This window comes from Pelodiscus sinensis, chromosome 15 (assembly GCF_049634645.1).
Source record: "Pelodiscus sinensis isolate JC-2024 chromosome 15, ASM4963464v1, whole genome shotgun sequence".
NCBI lineage: Eukaryota > Metazoa > Chordata > Testudines > Trionychidae > Pelodiscus > Pelodiscus sinensis.
This window is the reverse complement of record NC_134725.1, coordinates 10739584-10761401: the sequence shown is the minus strand read 5'-3', so window position 1 is coordinate 10761401 and position 21818 is coordinate 10739584. Positions and strand designations below refer to the sequence as shown.

Genomic DNA, 21818 nt, shown 5'->3' with positions numbered 1-21818 from the left:
TATCAGTGGGCCACAAGATTGTCATAACCAAGACAGTCCTCTTAGAAATGGTAGTTTTGCAAACTGCTTCTGTACCTGGAATTTATGGGATGTGCCAATTGAACTGTAGCAGTGCTTTGATTGGATACAGTGGGAGTGCATAGCTCTCAGTCAATGTTGTGTGCAATCAGCACATACCTCACTTCACACGTCCTTGCTTTACATGCATGTAATTTAGTAATACTGGTAGGGAAAAAATAGCTACCTGGAGGGAAACCAGCAGAATGTGACAACCCTGCACATGGGAAATGGTAAACTATATGGCTTGCAGACCACACATAGAACTTGATGGGCCACAAGTTGCCCACCACTGCTGTACTTGCATCACTGCACTACTAGTTGAAGCTTCAGCAACCTTCAGCCCAGACCATCCGACAGGGCGCTAGTTTGAATTTGAAGAAATAGTGAACTTTGGCTACAGATTTCTGTACGTGGGCAGGAGTTGGCTTAGGGCCACACTAGTAATAGTCTGAGTTTATACTGCAATGAAGACAAGCCTTGAGCTGGGCTTTCTTTTACTTGCATAGTGTATTGTAGGGAGGTTTTCATTAAATAAAAAACCCATAGTATCCATTGACTTCTTAAAAAGGTAAACCCTATAACAAAAGACTACATTTTAATAATGGCTCCCCCTTGTATAATGCAATGAGTCTTCCATCTTTTCATGTCCACCACTTCACCATTATAGGGGTCTACTTCTGACCTTCATCTTGGCAACAACAGTCAAATAAAACAGTATCCAACAAATAGGCACCACCATCAAATAACTAGGGAGCAACTATGAGTCACCAAAAACCTAATACAAGTGTTTTATCCATAAGCACATTTAAAGCATAGGACTAAGGACAGAACTACAGAAGAGTTAACATAATAGTCACAAGTTTTATTATACATATTGGACGCACACCCAAGACACAAAATCAGTCCAGTGTGTCACAACTAAGAACTTCTCTAAGAAATATCAGATTCTTGTCCTTGCTGAATATAGAGTACAGGCAGTCCTCGAGTTACACGGATCCGACTTATGTCGGATCCGTACTTACGAACGGGGCTTTTCTCGCCCCGGAGGACGCGGGCGGCGGGACCGCCCAAACGTGCCACGGTCCCGCCGCCCGCATCCTCCGGGGCGAGGAAAGCTGCTTCGCGTCTCCCTGGTCTGCTGGGGGAGGCGCAGTTAGTGCACCCCCCCCCCCAGCAGACCAGGCTTTTCTCAGGGACGCCTGTGGTAGAGCAGCTGGGGCGCTGCCGGTTGGTCTCGCAGCGCCGCTCTCGGCACTACTGGACCAACCCAGCAGCACCCCAGCTGCTCTGCCCCAGGCGTCGCCAAGTCAGCCGCTGCTGAAACTGACCAGCAGCTGACAACAGGAAGCCTTAAGCAGAGTTGCTCTGCCCCTGGCTTCCTGGAATCAGTCGCTGATCAGTTTCAGCAGCAGCTGACTTGGGGATGCCTGGGGTAGAGCAGCTGGGGTGCTGCCGGGTTGGTCCAGTAGCCCTGAGGTGCGGCGCTGCGGGGACCTACCCGGCAGCGCCCTAGCTGCTCTGTCCCAGGCGTCCAGATTCAGCCGCTGTTGAAACTGATCCGACTTACATACAGATTCAACTTAAGAACAAACCTACAGTCCCTATCTTGTACGTAACCCGGGGACTGCCTGTATAAAGATCATTCATCAGACTTAATGGTGTCCCTCTTATTAACTTTTAAAAACTATGGACAAGAAGCATCAATGGAAACAGAATATTTGCGAGTTTTTAAATCTAAGAATGGTTAAAATTTACTGGTACAGTAGAGCTCTCATTACTTGATGGCTGAGAATTTCTCTCATCAGGCAAAGTTGCTAGACTCAAATCAGGAAAGATCAGTCATTTGTGTTAGTCTATTTCAGATTCCGCTTTTTCTTAGCTGCGGCCCCCAGAATCCAAATCCTACCATGAGCACTGGAAAAAGGACAGCCACTACCTCACTTCTGATTCTATTCTATCTGATCACATATGGTAACAAGAGTCCATGAAGATGGTACTTTTCATGTCCAGTGCAACTGTGCAGTAATAATACTCCCAATGAAATAGGTCACTTAAGAGGTTCAGAACATTTTAGAACCTCCAAAATATGAACTTTCATAGCATTCTTCAGAGCTTATCAGCTTCCTGCTATAGTACAGTTATCTTCAGTGCAGGCCCATCCCTTTTCTGTAACTGCACATTCTCTTCCGTAGCATCCATTGTGCAATTTGAGTTAGTATAGGTTGAATCTCTCTAGTCCAGCACTGTCTAGTCCAGCATTATCTGTGGCTGGGCCTAATTTCAATTAGCCAGATGTCTCCACTTATCATGGGTGTGGCCAAGTTTCCCACCAGTTTGGTTAGAGCCACCATTCCTGGTTCTCAGTGTTCTGTGCTGTTATTTAGCTCTAATTTACCCCCAAATGTCTTCTAAGAGCCCAGTCAGCAGTGGAAATCTTGGTAATGCTGCTAGACAATATTGAACACTTGTGGTTTAGCAAATTCTCTGATTCGACACCAGTGAGGTCAACCAGGGAGATTCAACCCACTGCATTTTTTGAGTGTGATTTCTAAGATTTTTTTAAAAAGCCTACTGGAAAAAAATGCTAGACTAAAGAGGTTCAACCTATTTTTTAATCATTGGGGGCAATTCACATTTTCCCAGCAAGAAGGAAAGTATGGTTGTTGGGAGGACATTTTCTTAAGTTTATTAACAGAATTGCTCATTCACAGAGTTTGATCATTCAAATAGGTCTCCTAGTTTTAAAGCAATGACTGTGCTTTTGCTGCACTGTCAACAGACCACAATATGCCCAAAGGATAATGGTTTACTACTGCTTGATCAATATTCAGGGGAACACTGAAGATATTTATGGAAGCCAACGGTAGTGAATATGCATGATATGACATTTGTTTTGGGATACAGCACACACACTCAAAAATACTAGGCCTTGCCGAAGTCTATATGCTTACTCTTCCACAGAGAGGTTTGGTTTTTGTTTTTAATTAAATGAAACAAGAGGAACCTCATCAGGTTTTGCAGACTAAAGCTAGGAAAATCAGTTTGGTGCCTGAACTGGTACATTTCATAATAATCCTGTGAGGCTGGCCTAGCCCATTACTAGGCTCTTACCACAGATATGCCCACTTCTTTACGCATTCAAAACAGCACCACCTCCCTTTACAAGGCAGACCTATTTATATGCACCACAGAGATCTTAGTTACAATTCTAAGTGACTCAAAGGAGAATTCCACATACACACCCTCTAATTCTTTAATTAAAAACTAGAACCAAATTTACCCAACTCCAGCCTCTCTTCTCCTCCTCTTCCCCCACTCTCTCTTTTAAGCAAGAAAAACACCTATCTCCCTGCTCCTGCTAAATACCACCTTTCCCTTCGATAGAAAATTCTATCAAAAAAATCTCAAACATTAATTAATTAAAGACTACTAACAGCTCTGAGAGACATGAGCAGAGCTATAAAAAGGTTTCAGAACTGAGTGGCTGTGGAGGAGCTGATCAAATTTTCAAGAGTTACAGTGACTGCATTATGTATAAGGTAGGGGATGATCCATTTTTAAAAGCCTTCAGTAATTTTTCAGCATGCCTCAGGTACATCTCACTGTCCCTATTTCATAGGCAGGGAGAACAAGGAATAGTGAAGTTGAATGACTAGTCCAAAAACCCACTGTAGTAGTCAGTGGCAGAAGTGGAAAGAGAAACCAGTCCGACATCTTCATCAGAAGGCCTTTTTGCCTGACAATATATATTTTCCGTGTTGTATATACACAGACCATGGAAATTGACTGAAGCGTCTAAAAATAGCGAATTTCATACTTCATGAGTAATGCAGTAACTAACTCAGGAAAATTTTTATGAAGGAGGTTTTTAAGTCCATTTATTTTGCTATGAGCGTCATTTTAGGCAGGGCTCAGAAAATTGGGTGATCTCGCCTGACTGATGAAGTAAGTTCTGTGGGTGGAGGCATGTTACCAACAAGGAAGCTCCTTTGAAAACAAAACAATTAAAGATTTAAAGAACGCAAAAAGACGTAGCTAATAAAATCAGAACGATTCAACATTTGACATGTTGTCTATATTGCATCATGAATTCCAAATAGCCCACATCACATTATGTGGCCCTCCCCTGTAATAAATGTGCACCCTGTAGTTAATAAAGTTAAGCACAACTTTGCAAGGCCAAACAGACTGTTTCTTAAATAGACAATACTGTACATAGAAACTGCCAAAGAAATCAGTGCACAAACCACTGATCAGTATTAAAGAAAACAAAGAAAAAAAACCAGTATATAGAACGCAAACCTAAACTTACAAAATGCTAATGAATCAAGTGTCAATATATAGCAGTGTTTCTCAACCCGAGGTGCGAGTACACTTACGGGTACTTGAGAGAAGTCTGGGGGGGTACGTCAACACAACTGAAACTTGGAGAAAACTGAATTTTTGTTTTAAGTTTTACAGCGCTTTATTATTTTTGTACTTTTTACACCCAAACATTTCAACGCCCACCCAGCTACGATTAAGATGTTTAAACAAATGCGTTGCAATAGTAGAAAAAAATGTTGTGTGTCTGAAAACTGTAGGTAATGGGGTACTTACAATTTTTTTTTTAAAAAAGGGGTACTTTATAAAAAAGGTTGAGAAACACTGTTCTATAGCATACTGAAGCAGGCAGTGAGCCTTATGAAACGCTCTGGAGAACTGTGCACACAGCCTGTAAGCCATAGATTAGGCAGCATTTGCCAGTGTACAGAAAGCATCAAGGCCAATCTACCACAAACAGTTAGGAGGGGACATTCTGGCCAACGAGAGTGGAGCAAACCCTTCCCCCTAAGAATGCAGCATGGACAGTATCTGCACTGAACTGATAAACATGTTTTAGAGGTGGTGTCTGAAAGATTTGCACAGAAGAAGCTGCATGGAGCTGGTTTTATCTACTTCAAAAAGAATGAAGAGCAAAGGTAATCTGGCTGGCATATTTACGAGTCTAGGGACTTCTAAACCTGATGCTAAAACATTAAGCTGATTTCTCTACCTGCAGCACCTCCTTTATCACCAGTTTTAACAGACTCTCCATAAGAGAGCTCTCTTTCACAGTACCACAGCTTTGTGGTTCTCCGCTCATAGGAAGCAGAATACCCTTGTGGGAGTCTGGAAAAAGTGTACATCAGCCATATACACAAATATGCCACGGAACCCAACATTTTCACTCTGGCTCTATTTTCATTTTTGTGTGGATTTCAAAATACATGAATATAAGTTTGTATTTCTCTTTGTGCAATATGAACATGGACAGGACAAATATGCTTATAGCCATTTGTCAGTGACAGTGCAGATACAAAAATGGATACCACATTTGACCACCAGAAGTGCCGGAGGAGGGAGGTTCATTTTTGAACTTACTAAGCACAGCATGGTAGCAAGAATGTAGTGCAGTAGGCTTTTCATTTAAATGAATGAGGTACACCCAAATATTAGGTGGCTCTGTCTATATATACCAAGCAGTATTGCCTCAGTCTACTGTAGGGATGTAAAATCCGGGTTAATCAGCAGTTATCCAGTCAAACTTTAGAATTAACTGATTAAGTGGGGGGGAGAGCGGGAGACAGCTCCTAGTCAACATGAGGCTAGTACTGGTTAACCAGTACCTGGAAAGTGTCACCTGGTAAGGATAATGCTTACCAGGCAACTGGTTAAAGGATTACCCCTTCATATCCTTAATCTGCAGTGTAGATATGCTAAGCTGGTCAAAACTGGGTCTTGACATCTGGGCCCTTTGTTTTCAGTTTTTATTTGATTCACTTCTTCTGAAAAATGTATCATTGTTTATTACCAAACAAGGGTAGGCGGAAGAGTGGTGGGATTTGGGCTGCCTAGGAAGGCAGGGGCTCAAGTCCACCACCCTGCGTTCCCTAGGCACATGCAGGATCCCCTTTGCCACACTAAAAGCCTGCCTTCCTCTCTACCTTCAGCAGACCCCTTATCCTGTCTTCCTAATACAGGAGCCAGGTCCATCCCTGGGGCAGCCTGGTGAGAATCAGTTAAAAAAAAAAACCCTATTAAATAACGTTTGGATAAATACTGGAGTTTATTTTGGTGGACAGAGAGACTGGAAAAAAGTATTCAGTTTATTCATACATTGAATTCAGTTCAACGCGGCATATTGCAGAAAAGGAAAAAAAAAACTAATCCCCAAATAGAACTTTTTGAGTAAACGAATTATTGCTAGAGACTTAGAACTATTAGCCTATAAATATTTAGATTTAATAATTGGGCCGTGACATTTGCAGCACATGCACTCTACCTCATCCTTTCCCCATGACTTACTTTTTTAAAAACTTTCAAATACCTCTTTATATTCTGAACCGTATTCTGTTACTGATTTTCATTTTCTTTCCACTTATAGAGTGTCAAAGTTTTAAACCGTTATCTGTTACAGCTCAAAATACATAAGGGGGTATGTGAGACTCATCAGTATGTTCAGATGTGCATGTGCTTCTGAGTTTACGTACATACCTGCCTTTTTGTTTATTTTGTGCATCTTCTACACTAATGCATAGCCCTACATTGTCCTGCATTTTACTTCAACAGGCAGCTTTGCATGTACATCCAGGCAGGGATGGTGTATGGGGAAGGCACAATGCAAGGTGTCCCCCCAAACTCCATGGGCGGAAGGGGCTGGTGCCTGCAGCAGGAGTCCAACCATCTCCACTCACCAGCAGTAGCAAGGGAACCTGGAACCCTGCTATAGGAAGGGGCCAGGACCGCCCCCATATTCGCCAGAGGGACGCAGAGAAAAACAGCTGGGGGAGCAAAGAGAGCTCAGGCTGTGTGCATGGCTCTGCTTCCCCTGCCACTGCTGGTGAGTGTTGGAGTGAAGTCCCCTGCTGCCAGCATAGCCCTTTGGCCCTGCTAGTTCCCTGGGCTGCATTGGTTGAGGTGGGGAGAGGGCAGAAAAAGGGCAGGGAATGGGAAGAGAGAGAGGCAGGGCTTGGGGGAGAGAAGGTTTGTCCCAGCCCTTCTGTGGGCTGAGAGAGAGGGTGTCAGATGGCTGGTGGGCCCAGGGATTCCCTCCGTCCCCCGCCACTTGTTGCCTCTACATACAGACTAATGTATTATCATAATGCATATCCCACACAATGCATTGTGTTTTCCTAGGGTACATCTACATTGCACAACTATTTCGGGATACCAGTGGTATCCCAAAATATCTACCCCACATCCACACAAGCCGCCTGTTACTTTGAAAAATATTTTGAAATAACAGTTGTGCTATTTCACTATCCTGGTAAACCTCGTTGCACAAGGAATAAGAGATGGCTCAAAATAGTGCGTTTTGAAATTTGACAGTGTAGACATGCCATATTTCAACATAAGCTATTTTGAAATAGATTTGAAATAAGATACACAATCTGCATAGTGTAAAGTGCATATCTTATTTCGCATTTAGGGTGCTTTGTAAACACACCCTTAGTAAAGCAAGTTATTTTTAGCATGCTGAGCTCCGTACTCACTAAGCTCACCATCCCCACCCTCCCACACCCCGCCCCAGCCGCTTTTGCAGCCAGAGAGCGTAATGATGTCATTGTGACACCCAGCAGGAAAAAAAAATTATTTATAGATACAAAATTGATAGAAAAGTAGAGTGCAAATCAGAAAATAAACTGAATCCTTTTTGTAAAACCCAGGAATTTTCCAGAAAAATTTCGTTTAAAATGAAGGGTCTTACTCCATATCCGTGATAGGTGACTGCACTGATTTAATTACAGATAAATCAGTTCAAGTTTCCATAATCTATGACAGCCCCAGACAGTAAAACTCACTGGAAAAAAAAGTGGGGGAGGGAGATTTGGAGAGGGCAATGACTTTGCCCTCTGATTTTCAATGAAAAATGTCCCACAAAAATTTTCATCCAAATTTTGATCACCTCTACAGTCTGTGAAATGATTTCAGAGCTAACAATGTACAGGACTACAGAAGAAATGTGTTTTACTAAACAGTATCTGTTCTGTGGGTCACAGACAACACACAGACTATATGGTACATGCTCACACTACTCTCATTTTAGGTACGACTACACAGTAGGGCTAATTTCTAATTAAACTACGCAACTTGAGCTACGTCAATTGCATAGCTTAAGTTGAAATAGCTTAATTCTGCTTTCGGCACTGTCTACACAGCAGCAAGTTGAAGGAAAAATGCTCTTCCTTCGACTTCCCTTACTTCTCACAAAATGAGGGTTACAGAAGATGGAGTAAGAGGTCCTCCTTTATTTTGAAATAAAGGTTTGCCGAGTAGACATGCACTGACGTTATTCCAAAACAACACTTCTGTGTAGATGTACCCTTAGTGAGGCTAGACACAGGCAAGAGTTGAGCACCAGTTAAAATCTTTGCACACACAAAATGATGAAACAGTAAGTAAGACTAATCCCACGATACTCAGTTATTCTTCTGTACTCTGAGTACATGCAGTGGAGTAAGTTGTTTTAGCAACTTTTATATCAATTGCCAAAACAATTAAGGGCCTTTCAAAAAATGAGATTGGGCCCCCCCCAAAATCAAAATTGTTATCACAGTGACCATCACCATGCATTCTCCAGATCAGTCAGGATCAATAGCCAACTGCTAAGTCCTTGTCAAAAGCTGGGTGAAGAGGAAACACCATTAAAAAGCGGAAGTGTACCATAATGTTGCTGCTCTAGATTACAACACCAAGGCAGAAGAGAGGGCAGTCTTTATAGCTTTCACTTGTGTATGCTATGCAAAGAGCAAGAGAAACAGAATTCAGTAGGGAAAGGTATGTGTTGAGATCACGCTCTCCAAAGACCTCTGGAACTCCGTTATCTTTATGGGGCTTCACAAGTCTCAGGATCTACTATAAAGATTGTGAAAGCATGTGGCCTCTATCTCTTCCAGCATGAACCATAAGAAATTCCCTTCAATATACACCCTGTCATTTCCTGAAACTACATTCAAATACCGCATTTATTGACACAATCATTTCAGGCTACAGAAGGAAATATTTGCTAAATTTAAAGTTCAAGTCCAGTCAGATAAGCAGGTCTACCTTGAGGGAAGAGCACCCAATCTAACTTTACCAGGACTGTGAAAAAACATTTTGACTAAGTCAAAAAGACTCATTTTTTTTTAAGTGAGATGAGGAGAAAGGTATAATATCTTTTACTGGATCAATTTCTGTTGGTGAGAGAGAAGCTGTTGCATAAGCTTGAAATCGCATCTTTCTTACCAACAGAAGTTGGGTCAGTTAAAGATATTACCTCAGCCTTGTCTCTCCAATATCCTGGGGCCAACACATTCACATCCCCTCTGCATAGCACTAGTCTCGTCAGACATCCAACTCCAAGTCATACTTTGACAAATTATTTTAAATGTTTTTACTAGCCTGGATATAATTACCTGCTCTGATGATTCTACATGGGAGAGAGGGGAACAAGTGAGCAAAATACAAGATTTCCCATGAATCTGTATACCCAAGAGTTTGCCTATGTGCTTTTACAACATGACTGATAACTAACCACATGGTATTATTGATTAGAAATTTGAGCTGAGGCACTTTGTGATTCAACAGCCAGAGCTCAAACATTAGTATGTTTGCGCACAATTTCCCATACCTTGTGGTAAACCAAGGACCATGCCAGATGATCTGTGGAGGATCTAGAATTACTATGCGGTACTAGCCTCACCGAAACAGAGCACGAGATGACCTTCTTGAATTACCAAGACTTAGACACAAATCCCTGAGAGAATTAAAATAAATTCCAGCTTAGATCTTCAATAACTTAAAAGTTCTCAATTCTAGAAGGCACAAGCCAGAGGAGGACTCATCGCTATTAACAGCTTCTCTCAAATTAACAGATTTCAGTCATAACAGAAAATGACATGGTAAATTGCTTCTTCTTTTTCACTTTACAGGCAGCAGCAACAAAGGCTAAGCACTGGTATTATATCAGGTTGAAGGCCATATCTGCACACTCTGGTACAAGCCATGCAGCAAGAGGGGACTAGCTTTTCTGCATTCCTCGTTTGGAGTAGCTGGGGCAAGACAACTGGAGATTTCTCCATTGCCTTCCCAGTCCAACTAGTGGCAACTTCTCTCCTCTTCCTCTGCACAGTGAGAGGTTCAATTCCTGGCATCAAGCAGACTTCTTGTGTGACCTTGGGCAAGTCACTAATTCTAATGTACAATGGGAATACTACTTTCCTTCTTTCAACCAATATCTGCTGCTTTTGTGCAGATACGCTCTTTGGAGCAAGAAAAGTCTGTTACAAATGTGCTTGTACATTCCAAGAGAATTAGCAGGTCAGGAAGATTCTCTGTAATTAAGGTTGTGTCTACACAGCATCCTTATCTCAAAATAAGCTACGCAACTTGTGCTACACAAATTACATAGCTTATTTCATCATTTGGCGCGGTCTACACAGCACCAAATTTCAAAATAATTCGCTATTCTGAAATTCCCCTTGCACCTCATGGAACGAGGGATACCAGGATGCTGGAATAATGGGCTGCTTCAATAGACGCAGAATAGCTATTTCTGGATACTTCTGGTACCCCGAAATAGCTCCACAGTGTAGATGTACCCTTAATGTTCAGTGAAGCAATCTGGAACTTTCACAACACTTCTCTATTAAAAAAATATCCATATTCAATATTAGTGGATTTTGCCAAATAACCAAGTTTGTATTTTCCATTATGGATTTTAGGACAACAAGACCAAATGCTCAAATATATGGCAAACATGACTAGAATACAAATAAAAAGCAGTTTTATTATGTACACAGTAGGGTCATCTTATTCTTTAATTCTCAAACTCAGAGATGGAGTCGAATTTTTTCAGTCAACTTATAACATCTTCTCTTTAGCATCATGATTTGATCAGAACCCTTTCAAACATATCAAGCTTTGGTGTAAAGTAACTGAAATTCTTTGTAAACACTTAAGATAAATTAGCAATCTGTGCTGAAGTACCAAATCATTGCAATTAGTAGCATTAACAACAAGGAGAGAAGTTTGCATTACAGAAAGCTATGGTTGCTTTCAGTTTTTAAACAGAGTATCAATTATAGCATCTTTTGCCTCTTAAGCTTGACTGAATGCTGCTTTGTAATTAGAAGACGTAGGACACCTGAAAACAGAGTGATCTTATTTAATTGCTAACTCAGATGTTTAAAACTAAACTCCTAATTATACATGACAAAAGGCACACACAAACATAAGAATTTGCCATACTTACCCAAACCTTCATTATTCCAGTCTAATCCAATATTCTATCTTCAAAATCAGAATAAGATGACCCTACTGTGTACCACCTTAGGAAGGCTCAAGATATTTTATAATTATGCCATAATGCTAAGCCATAAAGGGGACTAGTGAACAGGGGGCAGAAACATCAAGGTCTCAGAGGGACCAAAAAGGACAAATTCTTGTGGTGAGTGGGTGAGCTTGTTTGTCTCTCTTTCTTTTGGACTTCCTTAGAGTTTACAGTGGTCTGTTGGAAATGGTGTAGGAGTGGGGGGAGGGGTAAGAGACCTACTGATTGCTAGATGAGCGCACGCTAGCAAGGCTGTAGCCTGCCATCCTCTGATCATCCTTGTGGTCATCCACAGGAAGCTCTGTGTTAACAATGAGCAAGGTTGACTTAGCAAAGAAAGATGTTACCACTGCCTCTGGGTCCTCCACATAAATATGTCCAGACAGACACGCCACCATGGATACCTCCATCCAGGTCCTGGTGTGCTTTGCAGAGCCAGTGGCCAGCATTTCCCCATCATAGAAAACTAAACTGGGGAGACCATCCAACAAGAGGCAGAACCTCTCAGAAACCAGGGGGCAGAGCTACAGAAGGTAATGCTTGGGCTGAGACATATTCATGCACATGAAGAATTCACTGAAAATGTGTGTGAGCGACTAGTCGACTATCTGATTAGCAAATGCTTAACGGATAGTTGACTAGTGACTCGACTAGTAGCTCCCTCCCCCCCCCCCTTTCTGATAGAGGCAGCGAGAGACAGCAAGGGTGGGTGAAATGCAGGATCCGGTGCTGGGGGGAGCCTGCTTAAAAGCTGGTTCCCTCCAGCACCGTGGAGAAGGAGCAGGGTTGCAGTTGCGAACTGGTGGTGCTTTCGCCTTTGAAATGTAGCAAGAGCAGGGCTAACGGGACTGTTTGAGTCTCCCACTGGCTGTGCTCCCTGCAGCACTTCCGCCTTTGAAATGTATCAAGAGCAGGCAGGGCTCTTGATACATTTCAAAGGCGGAGGTGACTAATGGATGCAAATTACATCAACTGTTTGATTAGTTGATTAATCTAATTTTAACTTCCTTAGTTCATATGGAGACCTCTAGGACTGAAGAGCAATGCAGCTGGAGAGGAGTGGCACTACATCGAGAGGAAAAGAAACTGCTCCTTCCCAGAGAGGAAGCGGACTGCTGGTTACTTCTGACACTATGCAGGATTCCCATCTCTACTTCCCACCCACCACCTATAGAGATTAAAAAAACAGTACAGTGCCCTGGCAATGAGGAATGAGGACTCTCCTCAAAGGTGGAAGAGAGAAGCCATGTATCCCCAAGGCTAGCAGGCTCTCAGACCCCTCTCTCAAAATTAAATAAAAGTGGGAGGAGGCTGCTTGGTGATTCTGATGTAAGAGGGAAGGAGGCATGTATCTGCTGATTTGACCTGGTATCCTGCCTGCCTGGGGCCCATATCTAAGATACTAGAAGGATTGCCAAGAATTATCCAGCCCTTTGTCTACCACCCCAATCTGCTCATCCATGTGGGCTTTACTAATACTGCAAGACATGATCCAGAACAGCAGCAGTGACTACAGGGCTCCAGGCATAAGAGGGAAAGAGTTGGGGGCACAAGTAGTGTGTTCTCACTGATCATTTCAGTTAAGGCTCGGGATCCAGGCACAGACTGACACATCCTGGAGGTGGATGCACAATTGCGCAGATGGTGTTGTCAGGACCATGGAATGATGTTCCAAACATAGATAGGGTCCACCTACTGAAGAAGGGGAAGAGTATCTTTAGATTTAGACTGGCTATCTTAGTGAGGCAGGCTTCAAATTAAGTTCAATGGGACAGGTGATAAAATCCCACAGGCAGGTCCAGAAAATAGACAATTACAGCAGGGACAAAGGAGAGGTGAGGGAATATAAACGGGAAAATGTAATGAATATCTTAGTCTGTATACCAATAGAAAAAGTATGGGGAAATCAACAGGCATAATTAGAAACACTAATAAATAACCACAATTATAATATAATTGGTAAGATAAACATGGTGAAACAATTCATGATTGCAATATAGGTATAGAATGGTACAGCTTGCTCATGAAGGACAGGTAGGGAGAAAAGAGGCAGAGTTGTTTTTTATATCAAAGATATATACATTTTTACCGAGGTGGAAGCAGAAGTGAGAGGAATATCTTCAAAAAGCCAAAGTAAAGTTAAAAGGGATAAAAAACAAGGGTGATGTCATGGTAGGGGGTCTACTGTGGACCCCTCAACCAGAAAGAAGAGGTAGATGAGGCTTTAAAAACATCTAACAAAATTATCCAAAACACAGGGCTTGGTGATAATGGCGAGGACATCAACTACCCAAACATGTGTTGGGAAAATAATTCAAGGGGGCAGAAATTATCCAACAAGTTCTTGGAATGTATTGAAGACAACTTTTTATTACGATAGGTTTAAAAAAAAAAAAAAGACAAGGCAGAGGCTACTCTAGATTTGATTCTGACAAACACGGAGGTACCAGCTGAGAAGCAGAAAGTAGAAGGCATCTGGGGTGAAAGTTATCATGAGATTATAGAGTTCATGATTCTAAGGAATAGTAGGAGAGAGAGAAAAAGACTAAAGACAATGGACATCAGGAAGGCATACTGGTAGGTAAGATCCTGGAGGAAGTAAGTATAAAGAAAAAAAAAAAAGAATTTTGAAGAGTTGGTAGATTTTTAAAGAGTCATTATTAGGACACAAAACCAAACCATTCCAATGCACAAGAATGATAGAAATATAGGAAAGACAGATATCATGCTGACTTAACCAGACGATCTTTAACTGACCTGAAACTTTAAAAAAGCCAAAGCAAGTTTGGAAAGTAAGCCAAACTAAGAAGGATGAAAATATATATTTTAAAACGCACGCAATTGTGTAGGGATAAGATCAGAAAGGTCAAGGTAAAAACAAGACTAACTAACAAGGAAAAAAGGTAACAAGAAAACATTTTACAAATACTTTAGAAACAAAAGGAAGACCAAGGACGGAGTTGGGAAGAATTACTTCTTGTCTCTCTCTTACAACAATCCTATCACTATTCAAATAGGAAGGAAAGACAACAGAAAACGCTGCAATAGCTGAAATGTAAATGCCTTTTTGTTTCAGTTTTCACCAAAAAAGTTATCATTGACTGCACAATTGATACAATGAACATCAATGTAAATGGGGTAGGAGCTAAGGCTAAAATAAGAGCAAGTCAAAAATTACTTAGACCAGAGGTTCTTAACCAGGGATACGGGTAACCTTACCCTGGGGATAAGCAAAAGTCTTCCAAGGGGTATATCAACTCATCTAGATATTTGCATAGTTTTACAACCATCTACAAAAAAAAAGCACTAGCAAAATCAGTACAAACTAAAATTTCATACCATGATTTGTTTATATTGCTCTCTATATTATACATTGAAATACAAATTCAATATTTACAACACTGCATTTGATTTATTTTATAATTATATAGTAATAATGAAATAGCAAGTCATTTTTCAGTAATGCTATCCTGTGACATCTGTATTTTTGTGTCTGATATTGCAAGCAAGTAGGTTTTAAAACCAGGTGAAACTTGTGGGTACACACATTGAAATCAGATTTCTGGAAAGGTTTAGTGTGACCAACAAGGCCAGTTAGAAGCCTTCAAGATGAAGGGCCTGCTGAAATAGGTCCTAGAATATTTAAGAAACTGGCTGAAGAGATCTCTGTGCTAATGCTCAAAGATAATCAACATTTGTGCATAACAGGAGAGATCCCACCCAGAGGAAAGGAAAAATGGGAAGTACAATAACTATCTATAAAAAGAGGAACAAGGACTACTCAGAGAAGTTTAGACCAGTCAGCTAAATTTTGGTACCCAGAAAGACAATGGAGCAAATAATCAAACTATTTGTAAGCACCTAAAAGATAATAAGTTGGTAAATACCAGTCAACATGGATTTGTCAAGGACAAATCATGTCAAAGCAACCTAATCTTCTTTAGTAGGGTAACAAGTCTTGGGTGACAGGGCAGAAACAGTAGATGTGATATATCTTGACTTCAGCATGTTTTGATATGGTCTTGCATGACCTTCTCCTAAACAAGCAAAAGAAATACAGCCTAGACTAGAAGATATACCTGGTGTTGCTTGGGTCCTTAATTTTTGCTTTTCTTCTTTTAAATCATTGCTCTTGAGTGGGGCTGGGAATGTGGGGTTCAGTGTGCAGACTGCCTCAGGGAGAGAGGCACCGCCAGGGGAGAAGTGAGGCCGAGGTTTACCTGCCCCCTGTGCTCCCCAGGCAGATTGAGGAATGGAGGAAACTGCACTTTCCCCTTGTTCTCTGACAAAGGGGAACTGACAGCAGAGTTCCCATATGAAGTGAGGGAGGGAGGAAGAGCTGAAGCCCCCTCCACTCTCCCTAAAGCATGCTAGAGAGTGGGAGGCTCAGGGCTAAGGCAGTCCTGAACCAGCCCCTTCCATCTAGGTGTTGATTCTGTCTTTTCTGTGCTGTTTCATGGTATTAGTCCCTCCACACCCACCACAACCAAGCCCTGCTTTATGGTAAGAGAACTGCATACCAAATTTGGGTGTCCCAGCTCTTACCGTTTAGGTGGAGTTCTTGAACAGACAGACATACAGACTGGCTTGCTCAGACAGACAAACTCTTCTCAAATATATAGTATATGAACCTACTGTAACTGTGGCCAAACAAAGCATAATCAGAGAACCATTACCAATGGTACACAGTTTTTGGAAGGGTATATTGACCCAAGAAGATCTATCATGGGTCCAATTCTATTCAATTTCTTCATCAATGCTTTAGAAAATGACACAGAGGGTACGCTTACGAAGTCTGCAACCACGCCAAGCTGTAAGGAACTGCAAGGGCTTTGAAGGAATTCGAATTCGAAAATGATCTTGACAATTTTGAGAAATGGTCTGAAATAGGATGAAACTCAATAACGACAAACGTAAAGTACCACACTTAGGAGGGAATTATCTATGGCGCAAATGCAAAATGGGAAATAGCTGCTTAGGAAGGAATATTCAGAAACATATCTGGGAGTTATAGTGGATCACAAACGAAATTGAGTCAACTATGTAATTACTGTTTAAAAAAATAAAAATCAATCATTCTGGAGTGTATCAGCAGAAGTATTGTAAGCAAGATGCAAATAGTAATAATTATTCACTCTAATCAGCACTGATAAGGCCTCAACTGGAGTACTGTGTCGATGTCTGGGCAACACACTTTGGGAAAGTTGTGAACAAGCCTGAAGGAGAGCCACAAAAATAATTTAAGATCTAGAAAACATGATCGAGAAGGAGAGATTAAAAATTAGATCTGTTTAGCCTAGAGAAGAAAAAACTGACAGGGGAACATAATAACTGTCTTCAAGTAAAAGATAGAGATGAATTGTTTTTTCTTACCATGGAGGAAAGGACAAGAAATAAATTGCTGCAAGGGAGATTTACGTTAGATATTAGGAAAAATGTACTAACAGGAAGGATAGTTAAACATTGGGACAAATTACCCAGGGAGGTCATGGAATCTCCATCATTAGAGGCTTTGAAAAACTGGTTAGACACCTATCAGGCATGCTCTAGATCAGGGGTTCTCTTCTAAAGAACCCCCAACATAATATAAAAACTCCATAGCCAACCTGTGCCACTGCGACAACTACTCTTTCTGTATACAGAATGCAGGATCTGTGTTAAGGGGATAGCAAGCGTAGCAACTGCCTGAGGCCTCACACCCAGTTGCTCAGGCTTCTGCTTCGGCCCTACGTGGTGGGGCACTTCCAGCTTCAGCCCCACACAGTGGAGCTTTAGCTTTCTGCTCTGGGCCCCAGCAAATCTAACACTGGCCCTATTTGGGGGGTGTGCTGAAACCTGACACTGGGCCCCAAAGGGGCTCCAGACTCTTGGTTGAGAGCCACTGCTCTATGTAATATTTAGTCCTGCCTCATGATAGGGTTGCCATGTGTCCGGTATCGACCCGGACAGTCCAGTATTTTTGCCTCCTGTCTGGTAAAAAAAAATAAAAAAAAAAAAATCAGAAAATACAAGACACCTAAACTGTTCGGTATTTTCTGATTTTTTTTCCAGCCAGAAGGCGAAAATACCAGACACCTAGCAACCTTACGACACACTCGGCAACTGGGCCCAGCCCCCGGCACCCCCTTGCTTACATGGTTCCTCAGGGAAGCTGCGTTCTGGCTCCATGAAGAAAACAAAATGGCTGCCAGCAAAAAGCCTAAAGAACTGAAGCTTTCCCTGGGTCTTAGTGCTCAACCTCTCCCCTCTTGCTCTCCCTATTCTGACTCTGCAGGCACTTAAAGCTGGGTTGTTGTTTTTTTTCTTAACTCCTTCCCCCACAACAACTTTGATCTCCCCCCTTTTTCCCCCCCTCCACAGAATTTTTTCCCCAGTGTTTTTTTTTTGTTTTTTTTGGTGGGGGGGGGGGGGGAGTGTTCAATAATTTTGGGTAAATCATCTGACAATCCCACCTCAGGGCAGGGGACTAGACTAGATGACCTACCAAGGCCTCTTCCAGTCCTACATTTCTGTGAGTCTGTGAATAAACATATCCTTAAATAGCCTCAGACAGTTAGTAGCTAGCATAAAAAAAATTGCCCTACTCTCCCAAATGTGAAAGCCCAGATTTGGAGGCACAACAGTGGTAAAAACCAATTCAGACTGAGGTAAGGTTGGTGAACTAGAAGATACAAAGACCTGTCCTAAATGCACTTGAAATCATAGCATAGCAAACCTCTTTTAAAAAACCACACACCACCCTGCTGAAAAGAACAGCTGCTTAATAATGTCAAGAGGAACACCTATTTTAACTCCAAACTGCTTTACTAGCTAGCGATAAATGTAGAAACTAAAATAACCAACACCCTTAAAAAAAATAAAAACAGCCTTCAACCACATTTGAACCTTTGAAACCTTAGACATTTCTGCTTTATAATCATGGTTCCAAAACTCTTGCATACAATTAACTTGAATTTCTGTCTCCTAAAATTAAAGCATTGGAAACTTATTAAGCCAAGCTTTCAAATAAGACAGAGGTTGCTGCCCAGCAATATTTTGCCATTTCCCAGCTGTGCCACCAAATACAGCTCAATTATGCTGCTTTTTATACTTTTCTCTGAGTGGTTCTTGTCAGGATCATCTGTGTCAACTGCCAAAGCCAGTTCCTCAGCGTGAGATGTTAATGCACATACAATGCAGGGGAAATGAAGCAGACATTCTCAATTGCCAGCTCATGCGAAGGAAACATGGAACCAGGGCACAACAAAACTGCAGCATCAAATATTGAAATCCCAAGCATTCCTGAAGATCTCCCTAGACTCTCCTGAACAAGATATAATGTTGCCCAGCTGCAAAGATGATGATTTTCTTATAACAACTTCTCCTCAGCAATGATCTGTTTTCCCTGAGATTTTTTATTTATATATTATAAAAAATAAAATAAAATAAAATAAAATAAAATAAAATAAAATAAAATAAAATAAAATAAAATAAAATAAAATAGATAAATCTCAAGCTCTGCAGGGTTTTGGTGTGCTGATATGTATAAAATAAACATTCCTTTGATGCTCAGCTAATACTGTACATGGCAGCTACCATTCTGGAAATTAACTCACTGCTGGCCAAACAGGACCCTAAAAGCGTAAGCTAAAACTAGCAGATGAAGCTTCCATCAGTCACAGGCCAACACAGCTTGGCATCCTGCCTTAACATATCTGGAGGCAGCAACATCTCCAAGTTGGAGGAAGAAGATACAGAACTTCCAGAAATGCTGATCCTGGACTATAGAGACCATTGAGACCAATAAAACTAATCTGTTTAGATAATCACACATCAAGCAGGCCACAGATGTGTTGTGAAAACCTAGCTACATTAACTTGGAACCCAGAAAGCCACATGGCTCCAAAGTTCCAGTTTCCAATTAATGGCTTCCCCTCCCCATTGAAGTTGTACTACTGAAATTGGAATAGCATAATTAAAGCAAAACAGTGCTTTCAGCATGGATGCAATTTTACCATTATAGAGGTGCTTATACAGGCAGTCCCCGGGTTACGTACAAGATAGGGACTGTAGGTTTGTTCTTAAGATGAATTTGTTTGTAAGTCGGAACTGGTACATATTGTACCGGAGGTGTCCCCGATTCAGCCGCTGCTGAAACTGACTAGCGGCTGACTACAGAGCTGCTGCCCCGGGCTTCCTGGAATCAGCCGCTGATCAGTTTCAGCAGCAGCTGACTTGGGGACACCTGGGATAGAGCAGCTGGGGTGCTGCCAGGTTGGTCCCTGCAGCGCCGCACATAGAACCGAGGTGCGGCGCTGCGGGGACCAACCCGGCAGCGCCCCAGCTGCTCTGTCCCAGGTGTCCAGATTCAGCCGCTGTTGAAACTGACCAGCAGCGGCTGAATCGGACACGCCTGGGGCAGAGTAGCTGGAGTACTGATGGGTTGGTCCCGCAGCGCCGCTCCTCGCGCTACTGGATGAACCTGGCAGCACCCCAGCTGCTCTGCCCCAGGAGTCCCCAAGTCAGCCGCTGCTGAAACTGACCAGCGGCTGACTACAGGAAGCCTGAGGCAGAGCTGCTCTGCCCCGGGCTACCTGGAATCAGCCGCTGATCAGTTTCAACATTGGCTGAATCTGGAGGCCTGGGACAGAGCAGCTGGAGTGCTGCTGGGTAGGTCCTTGCAGCGCCGTACCTCGGCGCTGTGGGACCAACCTGGCAGCCCCCCAGCTGCTCTACTCCAGGCGTCCTGATTCAGCCGCTGCTGAAGCTGACCAGTGGCGAGAAAAGCCTGGTCTGCTGGGGGGGGGGGGGCCCGCACTAGCTGCACCCCCCCCCAGCAGACCGGGGAGACACAGAGTGGCTTTTCACGCTGCGGAGGACGCGGGCGGCGGTCCTGCCGAGACGCGCCACGGTCCCGCCACCCACGTCCTCCGCGGCTTTGCTCCGCGTCTCCCTGGTCTGCTGGGGGAGCTCCCCCAGCAGACCAGGGAGATGCGGAGCGGCTTTTCTCGCCACAGAGGACGCGGGCAGCGGGACCGCCGCGGCGCGTCTCGGCAGTCTGCTGGGGGGGGCAGCTAGTTCGGGGTTCCCTCACCCCGTTCTTAAGTAGGGATCCGACATAAGTCGGATCCACGTAACCCGGGGACTGCCTGTACTGACATATCTTACTCCCTTTCCCATCGAGAAGTAAGCTGTACTGATAGAAGCAGCTTTCAACGAGCATTGCTGCATGTTTCTAGAGCCTGTACAGGCATAACTATGTCAATACAAAGTTGCCTCCTTAACCAGAACTTTTATACTATGATATAACTTTCGAGTGCTGACCAGGCTGAAGACTCCCTGGCTATTCCTGAGATTATGGAGATTGCTGGGGGAAAAAAACATGATCTCTTAAGAAACAGCATACTGAATCTTCCCCTTTAGGGCACTGATCTGAATTCAGCTCAGATTGATCTGACAGACATAAGGGGGCACATGTGAAAGGAGCTGCCTTAATTTAATTCTCAGTTGACAGAATCCACACTACAAGCCACTTTCCATATACAATGCCCTGCTGCATCAGGAAAAAAGCTGGGGACTGAACAGCTTTACTCCTACAGGTACCCCCTCCAGGTCAGAGCTGAGTGACACTGAAATGCAGGCATGAGAAAGCTTGTGCAATGCTGCTATGTTTTCTAGCTGTTCTGGAGATTAAGACGAGGTAAAAGCATCAGTGCAGTCAATCTAGCACAAGCAGTAGTATCCTCATCAATATGTAGATTGAAAACCCTATTCACCACAGTGTGAATAGTTACACTATCTTGTAGCTAGCTTATCTGTAAAAGTAGGTTTTATTATGAAAGTTCATGGTCTTAGATGTTGGTTAGTCTTTAAGGTGCCATAGGATGGCTCATTGTTTTTAAAGTTACAGACTAACACAGCTACCCCTCTGAGATTATTTTACATGTGTTAGTATAGAGCTCTGTTTGTCAGCCTGAGACAGAATTTGGGGTTTGACTTTTGATACTTTTATAGCCTTGTTAATGTGTGTATAAACAAAGGGCCAGATGGGTTTGTTAGCATAAGAGATAAGGAAAAGAGCAATTGAAGTGTTACAAGGTAAGGTGGGAGTATAATATACCAGAATACAATGGAAGGCTGCCTGGTGTCTCTCAAGCCAAGGTCAAGCAACCAGTTAGGAGGGGGGGAAAAGAGGGGAAAGGGAAGACAAGGCATAAGAAATACTGAAAACCAATGAAAAGCCTGAGAGCACAACCTTAATTCTTACCCCTCCCACGGGATGGGAAAGGAGTGAAATAAAGATGCTAGTTTTTCAAACTCCAAAAGAGAACATGACCACATGTTGTAAGGAATGTGGCTAGAGGTATGCACAGCAGGTATACTCGGGCCTGTTAAGGAGGAGATGGGGGGATTGGGAATCGTGACGGGGATCGTGAAGTAAAGG

At 42.6% G+C, this 21818-nt stretch overlaps 1 protein-coding gene across 4 annotated transcripts in view; it reads right to left on the bottom strand.

The window, feature by feature from the left end:
• TAOK3 (TAO kinase 3) overlaps positions 1 to 21818 on the bottom strand; it is a 162955-nt gene that overhangs the window by 119880 nt on the left and 21257 nt on the right. The gene's annotated exons all lie outside the window — the stretch shown is intronic.